The sequence below is a fragment of the Sciurus carolinensis genome, chromosome 11, assembly GCF_902686445.1.
Source record: "Sciurus carolinensis chromosome 11, mSciCar1.2, whole genome shotgun sequence".
Lineage (NCBI taxonomy): Eukaryota > Metazoa > Chordata > Mammalia > Rodentia > Sciuridae > Sciurus > Sciurus carolinensis.
In genome coordinates this window covers 107,611,161-107,623,670 of record NC_062223.1, presented here as the reverse complement: position 1 = coordinate 107,623,670, position 12,510 = coordinate 107,611,161, and positions in this window count along the sequence as shown.

The following is a 12,510-nucleotide window of genomic DNA, read 5'->3' as shown; positions in this document are numbered from 1 at the left end:
ATTTCTGTTTGTTTTTTTTTTCAATATCTCTAACTCTTTATTGAAATGGTCTTTTGCTTCCTGTATTTGCTCTGTTAACTGTCGATTGGTGCGATCATTCAATGCCTGCATTTGCTCTTTCATCTCATCATTCAATGCCTGCATTTGCTCTTTCATTTCATCGTTTGCTTCCCTGATCATTTTAATTATGTACATTCTGAACTCCCTTTCTGTCATTTCTTCTGCCATGCTGTCGTTGGATTTTATTGATGTAACATCTAGATTTGTTTGGGGCATTTTCTTCCCTTGTTTTCTCATATTGTTCAGGAATCACTGGGTCATTAAGATATTGCAGATTTCCTCTATTGACTTATAATGTCCCTGAAGATTGGGAGTATATCCCCTCTTATCCTTCAGTAGCCTGCAGTCTTGGAGGAAGTTGATAATGCAGTGCTCCACAAGGAAGCTGCCTCTCTAGGGGTGGTCACCCTCAGGTGGGGTATATTCCCTGCTAGTGGGGAGAGGTGCCTCCACTTGTTGACCAATGGTCATCCAATGGGGAACTAGGCTGCAGGCTGAGGCAAGGCCTGTTTGTGCCTGTGTTTCTGGTTTTACCGTCCCTGTGGGAAAACCTCCCCCGGCAGGGAAGACTCACTCGGTGGGGAGGTCTCGCTGGTCAGTTGCCCTCCTAGAGGTTCCCCTCAATCTACAACTACTGCCTGGGCTGGGCTGTCTCCCTCTGCAACATTCCCAGGGGCCCGGACCTACCTCCTGGGCCTGGGAGCCTCATCCTTCTCAGACGAGTCTCCTTAGGCTGCCTCTCCCAGAGAATCTGCCCGCAGTCCTGGAAACTTCACTCTGCCCCTAGGCGTGTCTTTGTGCGGCTCTTCCAGCAAGAAGCCGCCTAGGTCCTGGGACCCTGCTCTGCACCTGATCACCTGGCTATGGGGCCCCTCCTCTGAGCTGCCACCTGGAGCCCCGCATAATAGCTCCGAGTCCCAGAGACCCGCCACACACACTCCCTCTGGACAGCTGCCCTGTATTCCAACGCAGTCACTAGGAGTCCAAGCAACCCACTTTGCGTCTCCTCCTCCTGCCAACCGCCCGTAGCCATAGGCAGTCACTCTGAGTCCAAGTGACCCGCCCTTTTCCTCCTCCTCCTTGGGGTAGCCCCCGGGGTGTTCAGGAGTGGTCGCTCGGAGACCAAGCGACCCACCTCGCTCCTCCAGGCAGGCCACCGGTGCTCAGGAGCGGTCACTTTGAGTCCAAACAACTCACCACTCGCTTCCTCCTCTGGCAACTGCCTGTAGCTCTGATGTAGTCACTCCTAGACCAAGTGACCCGCCGCGCTTCTCCTCTTCCTTCTCTGGGCAGGCCCCGGTGTTCAGAAGCGGTCTTTCTGAGTCTAAGCAGCTCGCCACGCAGCTCCTCCTCTGGCAACTGCCTGTAGCTCTCATGCAGTCACTCCTAGACCAAGCGACCCGCCGGGCTTCTCCTCTTCCTCTGGGCAACCCCCAGGTGTTCAGAAGCGATCGCTCTGAGTCCAAACAGCTTGCCACGCAGCTCCTCCTCAGGTAGCCACCCGGAGCCCCAGTGGTTGCTCCAAGTCCAAGCACTGTGCTGAGCCGCCTCCTCTACGATGATCCCAGTTGTCTGTGTTTACCGCCAGTGGGGGAGGGGCGTCTCGCCGAGCAGCTCTACTTCACAAAGTTCCCTGCGTTCCGGGGCTACCGCCCCATCCGGGATGCCTCCCCAAAGGGAGAGACTCACCCGGCAGCTTTGAGTTGGTCCCAAGCCTCTCACTATCTCCTCTTTTGAATCCTGCGTCCTGGAGCAACATGAAATGCTATGAGGTATACTTTACATATAACATTTACCAATTTTAAGTGAACAATTTGATGAATTTTGAGAAATGCATGTAGTCATGTTATCATCACCACAATCATGATAAGAGAACTTTTCCTTCACTCCCAAAAACTCCCTCCTACTTCTTTCATTCAATCCCCTGTATTTTGACAACTGATCTGCTTTCTATTGTTGTACTTTTGCTTATTCTAGAATTTTATATAAATGGAATCATGCACTTAGTAAGCTTTTATGTCTGACTTTTTTTTCTACAAAAAAATCTTAACAATGCTTTTGAGATTTATCCATGTTCTTGCATTTATCAATAGTATTTTCCTTTTTACTGATGTCGTATTTTGGATTTTGAGTGTCTTCTGAAGGCCAATGTCTTACAGACTTGATCCTCAGCCCATGGCACTATTGGGAAATGATAGAATCTTCAGTAGATAAGGCCATGTGAAAGGAAGTTAGGTCAATGGGGTGCACCCTTGAAGATGTTTGGACCTCATTTCCTGTCTCCCTTCTTGCTTTAATATTTTTCAAATGTGAGTGATGTGTTAAGACTTGGAGTCATTGGTTTTATCCTCAGAAGATTTGGCATCCTATTATTACAACATAAAGAGAATTAGTAGCAAAGATAAAACTCCAAAAATGTACCATATGTATGTTTTAACATACTCTGGGGATTAAAGCCATTTACATCATTAACTATTTGTTTAGCAAGCCATGCAGGGTCCACAAAATCAATTGGGCTTTCTTGAATGTCCTGGATATGATGATGTAACTCCATAAGATCAAGGCTATCATTATTTCTCTGCCAAATGTTCATTAAATGATTTTTAACTTTCTCCCAATCCCATTGAGAAGCATTATACTTTGCTGCTGTGAACATATCTATAGTTAGCATGGCAGTAGAGCTTTTGTCTAAATTTAAGGGCAGCAAGTTCATTTCCAATATTAATAATTGTAGTTTCTAAAGCATTTAATTTTGCCTCTAACTTATCATCAATATTTGCCTGGTTTTGCAAAGCTTTTGAAGTATTCTGAGCCAAGTTATTAATAAATTGAGCATTTTGTGTGCTTTTGTATAAAGCTATAGCAGCAGTCATGACAGAAACTAAAGAAGTCATCAAGTAACTACTCCAATTATAACAAGACCAAGAGCATGACATCGTCTGACTGGGCATGAATCTGCTGTAGGACTTGAACTCCTGTATTGGACTACCAGCACTCTGAAATATTAGCTGGAGTCATAATAAAAGAAGGTTGTCTTAGCACAAGTGTTCTCTATACCTAGTAATGCAGTTAGTCAAATTACAGTTATAACAAGTTACATGATATTTTTATCCTGTTTACTTTTATATTACAAGTAATTAAAACATAAAGGGATTGTACACAGGCTTGCGAGCCATAGCAAGGAGCCACTTTACAATCCTTGTTCACAAGATCAGGTAAGGGAGTGCCAGTAAAGTTAATGAAATATAGGGTGGCTATCAAATGCCAAAGATCTCTGATGCCAGGGGTCATCAATTTTTGATATGTGTCTTTCATCAAGTTTATGAGTCCAATCCAAAATATATTAATTAGTGCCATAGATATTGTGGTGTACTGGCCAATTGTTGTCACACTCCATCCATTTAGGAAAGGCACCAATTCTTTAGTAGTGTGGTTAGGACAGTAAGATATCATTGGATGTTCCATGGGAACCACAGTTATGTCATTAGGCAGTCCCATTTTTATAACTGAATATATTTAGTTACATCCCAAGGGCCAGTAAGTTTGGATAACCTTGACTTCCCCATATGCTGTCTTATCTCCTGGGGTCACTTTTAAACAGCCGGTATTGTCATTGTGGGACCAACATATAGGTAGACTCCTACTGTATCCAGTTTAATTAAATCAACTGAATGGACAGGTGTGATATGTTTGTCTGTACAGTGTCCCATCATGTGTGTATCATTAGTAAATATTGGAATAGATTCTCCAGTCCACATAACTGAGTGTACTAAAGGTAGATCAGGAAAGTTCAGTAAGTGTCCCCATGAACTCTACTTACCTGACAGCTTAATAAAGCCAGCATGGCCACAAGCATTGTGGCAGGAGATTTAATATTTCCCTGTTGATTTACCATCTGTTCAGCCTGCTGCATCTGATTCTTCAATTGTCACCATGTTGGCAGACCAACCTTCTGGGTTCATTAAATTCTCCTCCTCTTCTTCCCCAACATCTTGTTCTTGGTGGGTGTAGGGATCAACAATTCCTGTATGAGCTTCAATTGTTTGAACTGTGGTCAGAGGATGAGCTGCCCTTTCCAGAAAGATACAAGCATGACCTCTACCCCACATAATCACTGGATCTGGTCCATTCCATTTTCCTGTTTGTCTTTCCACCAGACCAGACCTGTTGAGCTTACAGGTGTATGAGCCATATGATGCTCAGCTGCAGTGTGACCTTCAGCATTACAGTTCAAAAAATTTAATACAAAAAGAGCATAACTTAAATAATTTTGTGGAGTTCTATTTCCCCCTTTTTGTTTTTGTAATTATAACTTCAGAAATAAATGATCTCGCTGTACAATGGCCTGGCCTTGAGGATTATAAGGAATGCCAGTTTGGTATTCAATGTGATACTGGTTACACAATTGTTGAAAAGATGCACTAGTATAAGCTGGAGCATTATTGGTTTTAATTTGTAATGGATGGTCCAGCACTGCAAAAGCAGCCAAACAGTGGGAAATAACTTGATGTGAATTTTTTACTGGCCAGGAAAATTAGTAAAAGTCACCTGGAAGTCCTGTGGGGATTGTCAAAGTTGATGTTGTTAAACTGAAAAGGGCACCATAATAAAAGAAGGCTGAGTTTTGGTCTTTAATAATAAGTTGAGCAACAAAATTATGAAATGGGGTTAAAGATTTTGGAGGAGAGTAAGCAAAGTGGAGCCATTTAATAACTTTGGAAGACTGCTATATGGCCCCTGTAGGGATATGAGAAGTAGGAAACATCAAAACAATGTATAGCCTCCTGCAAATTAATTTTAGAATAGTCTTGATGGCAGTTTCTACTTTCATTAATGCAGCCTTTGCTTCTGTAGTAAGCTGTTGAGGAGAGGATGGAGAGGGATCTCCACATAATATATCAAATAAAGGGCTCAAATCTGCAGTTGATACTTGTAAGCTAGACATTAACTAGTTAAAAATCTCCCCAAAACTTTTGAAAATATGTAAAACATAATTTGTAAGTTTTGCATACAAATCAAGTGTCCTATAATTAGGCTGCCCAAATATAAAAAGGCCTTTTATGCTTCCATAAGGAACTAATAGACAACAGTTATAAAGTTTACAAGGAAAATACAAAGTGAAATTTAACAAGAGTGAAAAAGTATTTAGATTTTACAATATCTATAAGCCAAAAAACAGGATTTTTGTAATCCCAAAGCTTTATTTAGCTGTGTATTATGTTTCCTCTTTAAGATTACAGTAATTTTTATAACAAAAATCTTTCTTCTGAACCTAACTCTAAATGAACTTGATTTGTTTTCTTAATATGGAATAAGGCGAGAGGCAGAGTCTTAACTCAGGTGAGGTGGCCTCTTAACAAATCTTAGGTAAGGTGTTTTAATTCTGAAACTAACTTAATCTCTTTCTTAGATATTATTTTATAAAGTTTTTATATATCATTTTTTGAGTGTACAGGAATCAGTTAACAATTTAACATAACATCTGAAATATGAAACAAGTCAAGACAGCTTTTAATCCTCTTTTGTGGGAAAGTGGCAAAATGTCTTTACATGTCATATTATAAACACTTAAGTAAACCAGGCTCTCTTTATTGTCTATTAAAAATATATTTAAGTTTACCTCTCAGTGTAGAGTAACAAAAAATTTTTAATTTGTGACAGATTATTTTTGTCTAATTGCAAAATATTAAATCACAAATTAATTTTTAACTAAATTTGTCATTTTTATAATAGACCACTGTTGCAGAGAACACCAGCTTTGTGAAATGTTCTCCTAAACATTATATTTAAAATACTTTCTACGAATACTTTTAGAATACAAAGTTAACAGTACCACAATTACACTGATGTTTTCATATTATCCAAGTTTAACTTTTGCAGATAATTTAGAATCTGAAGTGTAATGTAATACTCCAATAGTTATTGTTTAACTAGAGTTGGAAAACTACATAGGTTTAGATAACTAAATAGAAAAAACAGTTTTGTTTTTTTTTTAAAGACTGGTTTATCTATTTATTTATTTTAAATAAAACTTCACAGGCATAAGAAATTATCTTGATAAGTAAGAGCAAATTAATGTTTTAAGAAATCCTTATTTAATATATAGAGGATTAAACTTTGGTTCACATCAGAACATTAAATTAATTTTACTTGTGTCTGGGGAAAGGATCAGTTTTTCTTTTTTCTCTCAGCCCCTTTTTTGGAAGCTTAATTAACTATGGGTCTCTGCCTTTTGAATTGTAAGTAACTGGCCTAGGAGTCTGATTGCTTCCTCTTGAAATGTATCAAATGTTTGTGAAAAGAGCCCTTTTTTCTTATCTGTTTTCATAAGCATGTTTCATGCCAGAGATCCTGTTCAAAGCCTTCAGCCTCATAGATTAGGAATTTGCTTTTTAAAAGAGGAAAAAGCCTTAAATAATTTTAATTGATTGTGCTCATTACAGCTTTAGTTACAAACTTTTTGAAATATACCCTTTACAACCCTTTTACAACTCACGAAATTCTTTTTGTCACTTACACAGACCTTCTAGTCACATACTCAGAGCTTCTTGGCAATACTCAGACTTTCTACCTCTTTCCCTTCATAAACCTTATATCTCTTTCCTATCTGTTGATCCCTTTTTAAATTCACATTCTGAAATGATCCTTATGAAATTTAAAAAATTTTTTCCAATTACTCCTCTTAATAAGATGAAATACTTTATACTGTTTACAGTGCTTTAATTGAAACACAGCTGAAACTTTTTGGACCTTTTACATATAGAATTACACCTGTTAGAACTTTAACTCTTAGTAACCTTGTTTTAGTGAAAACCTAGAAACAAATCAATCTTAAACTCCTTTTTAAATTTTCCGTTTAGAAAAACACATTTATAAAGATTAATCCCATTTATGTTAAATCTGTTAGGGAGGTCTGAGCAGCTGGATGGGGGCGGGGCTTCAGGCAGCCCACTGCGCCAAAGAACAACCCATCAGACCCGGACAGATAAACCCTAGTGGCATCTGGCAACTGCCTGTCAATCAACGGAGTTCCCAGCCAAGCCCAGGGGCACACTAAACCCTCAAGCCTTCCTTAACCCTATCCCGGACTACAAAATGTCTCCCCACTGGGGCTGTGGCAGGGATTTCCCCGCCTTCCACCCTGGCCTTTACCCTGAAGGATTGGTGAATCTCACCTGAGAGCCAACCCCAATAAAGCTTTGTTCAGCTGCTTTTGGTCTGACTCCTTTTTGGATACCCACATTCGATCTTACAAAATTTAATTTACTTATTTTAACTGCAAAAGTCAAAATATCAGACAAATGTAATTAACAATATTAACCATCTCTTTCCTGTTGAAAAATCCTAGAGGCAATGGATATAACACTTTAGACATTTTATAGAAATCAACACTTTATTGTCTGACCACCTAGGAAAACTTGTGAGTTAAAATTGTAAAGACATCTTTATTTTTATCTGATTATTTGATTTGAATTAAATTATTTTAATCCTCTTTAAATTTTGATGAGCACTCATTTATATAAATGAAAATTTTAATGTCATGTATATAATATATAGACACAACACCACAATACACAGGTGTGCACACATACATAAAACAGACAAGAAACAGGTTTTGTACTTTTTGTAAGTGGAACTCCACCGGGAGGAGGTAATGTTATTGATGTATTTTAAAGCCTCTATTAGATTTAACCTATTAGAAGTTAAAATACAGCCCATCAGACTTTTATATGATGACTTGAATGTAGGACAGGACTGTACAATTGGAAATGCCAGGTATAAAATCTAATAGCCATAATGGACACTGAAATCAAAGGTTTCAGACAGCCAGCTATTTGTCCTTAATGGTTATCAGATTCATTCCCAACATCGCCAATGTCCTTAGAATTTATTAAAAATAATTTTTGAATGTTTTTAAGTGCTAACCCTGGAGAAATTGGCTTTGAACAAAGAGTGTAAAAACCTTAATAGATAAAATAATACCGATCAGAAAAATACATTAATTTATGTAGAATTAAAAAAAAAAAAAACATGAGTTTTCTTAAAAAAAATTACATGTTTGTAATACTAACATCTTCATCAGGTCAGAGTGTACTTTTTAGCTCAGTAAGAGTCAGTTTAGATATCCCAAATGTGGAAGCTTGTGAAGTCCTCAGGAAAAAAAAGAAGAAGAAATTTGAGCAAAAGAAAGCTTGTACATTCAGAATCTTTTCACTTTTCTCTATCTGTGCCAAAGCATTAATGGAGACCTGCTTAAGAAAGCCCGCTGAAAACAGCCAAGCAGTTTGAATTTTAAAAGGGACACTTTTTTCCTTTTGTCTTAACTGGTTTTTCATAAGCCTTGTAAATCTTGCAGGTTCTGCAATTTACATTTTTAAATATAAGCCTAGGAGAGATAGAGATCCAGCAGAAACTAAGAGGAGGAAAGGAAAAGTGCTGTAATCATTTTTTTCTTTTGTAAGACTATTCTCTTAAAGCGCAGTGTTGTAGTTTACATTCTCTCTGGAGAGTGCCCCCCCGCCCCTTTCTTTTTTGTTCCTCGACTGCAAGCATAACTTTAAGCAGGGTGCCAGTTGCCTATGTCTTTACAGTTACTGTTCCCTCTGTAGGGAACCAGGGGCAAGTTTCAGTAATAAAGTTTATAAATTGTAACAATTTTGCTCTTCTAACACAAATAAGTCTTTTCTTAAGTGTATCTTTAAGGATAGAAACATAGTGATCCCTTTCTTTGGACCCTGTATATCACATATTTTACACCTGATTCTGACTTGCTCTCTTCTGATGACTGAAGAAGTTCCCTGTGTCTGGATCCTTACTAGCCACCAGCTGCCCCGACCAGCGCCGCCAAACTCATGGTTCCAGCAAGAGGCAAAGGAGGATTAGAAAAATGAATATTTACAAACACAGATTTTGAAGATTAAGCTGGGATCAGGTGGAGCTCTGCTTTCTGATGGAGATGCAGATCTAAGGGGGGTTGGGGGGTGAGAGAAGAATGGAGGAACTTTAGATTACATAGAGGGAAATGAAAGGGAGGCGGGTATGAAAAACAGTGGAATGAGACAGACGTCATTACCCTATGTACATGTACATTACATAAATGATATGAATCTACATTGTGCACAACCATAGAAACAAAAAGATGTACCCCATTTGTGTACAATGAATCAAAATGTAGTCTGTAAAAATAAAAAAATAATTAAAAAAAAGTTACAACCAACAACCTTTATTTATATATGTCTCATTATCAAGTTATAGACTCTGCAAGCATTATTCTTTGTATCCAGAAAAGTTACAGAAACCAGTACATCTATGGAGTGTTTCCACAGTTGGAAAGTGCAATGTTAGGAGCTTTGTGTAGCTCTCAATAAAGTCCATTGTTAAAAGTTACTATAAATCAGACAGGAACAGGAGAAGTAGAGCTGGTAAAACACTGTGGTTGTCTAGCATAAGGATTCCTCTATTCCCAGAAGCTATGTACCTAAGATCAAGGTCAGAGCTGATAGAAATCTGCACAGAGCCTCTCATGCACGTCATTGCCACAGCAGCTAGACATCCTGTGCCCTTGCACAGAAACATTCCCCGGCACTAGTGTGCCACAGCCATGAGGTGATCAGAGACCCCCAATCTTGGTCACTGCTCTCCATCCTCTGTCACACCTCTCCACACTCCCTTTTTTGCTTCCTGGCTTCCAGGAGGTGAGTAGACACATCTACCATGTTCTCCTACCATAACATACTGTCTTGCCACAGACCCCGAAACAGTGGGATCAAGTCATCCATGCACAGGAACCCCTGAAACTGTGAGCCAAAATAAACCTTCCTTCTTTACATGTTGAGTACCTCAGATATTTGGTTATAGTGATGGAAAGCTGGCTGACACAGAAAATTGGAACTGAGAGTAGAACCGTTGCTGTGACTTTTGAGCAATACTGGAACAGTTAGTGTAATGTATAAAGCTGCTGCCCTGCCCTTTCAGGTGCAGCCATTTTCCCCACCTCCCAACCACTTGTCAATCTGTGAACATCCTAGCTAGCTATTGGTTCATCAGTCAGCTTGCAAGTATCCTTCTCCGATATTGGTCCCCTGTTAGCCAGGAGCGATTCAACTGTTTACTATAGCTTCCCCGCCATCTTTTCTCATCCTTCTGTCTGTCCTCCTAACTTTCTCTATCCTCCTCCCTTTCCACTCTCTCTAGCACGTGCTCTTTCTCTTTCCTTTCTCTTTTCCTCTCATTTTCTCTCTTACTCTGCAGGGAGACACTCTGTTTGCTTAATAAACTCCCTTATGTGATTTCCCGTGTCCGGCGTGCTTCTGTGGGATTTCCTTACAGTTAGGACTTTGGCGACTCTTGGACTAAATTAATTTTATATTATGCAATGGACATGAGCCTTTGGAGATCAGGAGAAGAATGCTGTAGTTTGAATAAGAAATGTCCCCCAAAGGCCCATGTGTTACAAAATCTTAGATCCTCAGCCCATGAAGCTGTGGGAGGTAGTGGAACTGTTAAGAGGTGAGGTCTAGTGGAAGTAAGTTTGGTCACTGGAGACACGCCCTCAAAGGGCATATTAGCACTCCAGGCCTTTTCAATCCCCCATTTTTTTTGCTTCCTGGCAACCATGAGGTGAGCAGCTTTGCCCTACCACATGTTCCCTGCCATAAGGTTTTGCTTTGCTACAGGACCCAAAGAAATGGAATCAACCAACCTTGGACTGAAACCTGTGAAACTCTGAGTCAAAATAAATCTTTCTTCCTTAGAAGCAGTATATATCAAGTATTTTGTTACAGTAACAGAAAGCTAACACAATTGATAAATATTATTCTTTTGTATAGATACATCGTAATGTTTATCCATTCACCAGTTCTTATAATTTCTAATTTAGAACTAGTAATGTTTTTGAAAGTTGCTATGAACATGTGAGAACACATTTTTCTATGAACATACATTTTCATTTCTCTTGGGTAAATTCCTCAGAGTTAAATTTCTGAATAATATGGTAAATGAATGTAAACATAACTTTATAAGAAATAACCAAACTATGTTCCAATGTGAGTGTATCAGCTTTTATGCCTATCAGCAAGGTTTGAGAATTCCAGTTACTGTTCATCATTGTCAACATTTGAAATCATTGGTCTTTTTTGGTATCAGTAATTCAAGTGGGTATGTAATGATATCTTTTAGGAAAAGATGAAAAAAATATGTAGCATCCAACTATTTTTTTAATAGGGCTAAGAAATAATAAACATCTATTTGGAGAGAGTGAGGGCTTTGTACATTTTAATTTTCATTTCCCCAAAGATCAGTGACATGGGACATTTTTCCATATTTAATTACTATTTGTATACATTTGGTGAAGCATCTTCTCAAATCTTTAATCATTTAAAAACTGAGTTGTCTGTCTTCATTTTGTTAGTTGTACCACTGATAAATGTTCTACATAAAAGTATATTCCATAGTCTGTGGCTTACTTTTTGAATTTTCTTTACAATGTTTCTTTTTTCTTTTTTGGAGATCAAACCCAGGGCCTTGTGCTGGCTAGGAAAGTGCTCTGTCTGCCACTGAACCACACTTCCAACTCTAGCAATGTCTTCTGAAGGGCCACTGTTTTAAATTTTGATGAAGTCTAATTTATCAATTTTCAGATTTTATAGATCATTTTTCTGTGTCCAATTTAGGAAATTTTTGCCAAACTTGTAAGGGGAAAAATGCAGCTCAACTTGGGACCTGCAGTTCCTGCTGAACTGCCGCTCGCTCACTTGTCTCAGTTGTGGCTCCCCAATAGCTCCCAGAAAAAAATGCTCTGCAGACACGAGGTCTCACGCAAGAGACTTATTTATGAGGACGATTAGCATATCCGCTCAGGGCGAAAAGAAGGGGCAAAAGAGAAAGATGGCGTGTGGCTTCTCCCAGATATTGGAATCTCGCAGGCTGGAAGGAACCAATAGTGGAGGAGAATTCTTGCAAGCTGACTGATGAACCAATAGCATGTTAGGACGTAAGGTGGGAAGCAGGAAAATGGTGACAGTGTAAGCCGGAAATTCCTGTAACGTAAGAGGTGGGCAGAACGCAGATTGTCAAGTGGTTGGGAGGCCGGAAATTCCTGTAACGGGAGAGGTGGGCAGCTTTATACATTACAAAACTCAAATTGCTAAAATTTTTCTGATATTTTCATCTAGGAATCTAATAGTTTTCATCCTTACATTTAAGTTGATGATCCATTTCAAACTAGGTTTTGTGCTGAGGGTGGTTCATTTTATTTCATTTGCATTTGGCTATTCAGTTGTTCCAGTATCATTTAGAAAAAAAAAAAAATATTGCTTGACACCTTTGTGGAAAATCATTTGACCATATACATGTGGATATATTTCTGGACTATATACTACATATATAAAAAAATTATTATGATATATAATATATTATTTATATATTATATTATGTAATAATATATATAAT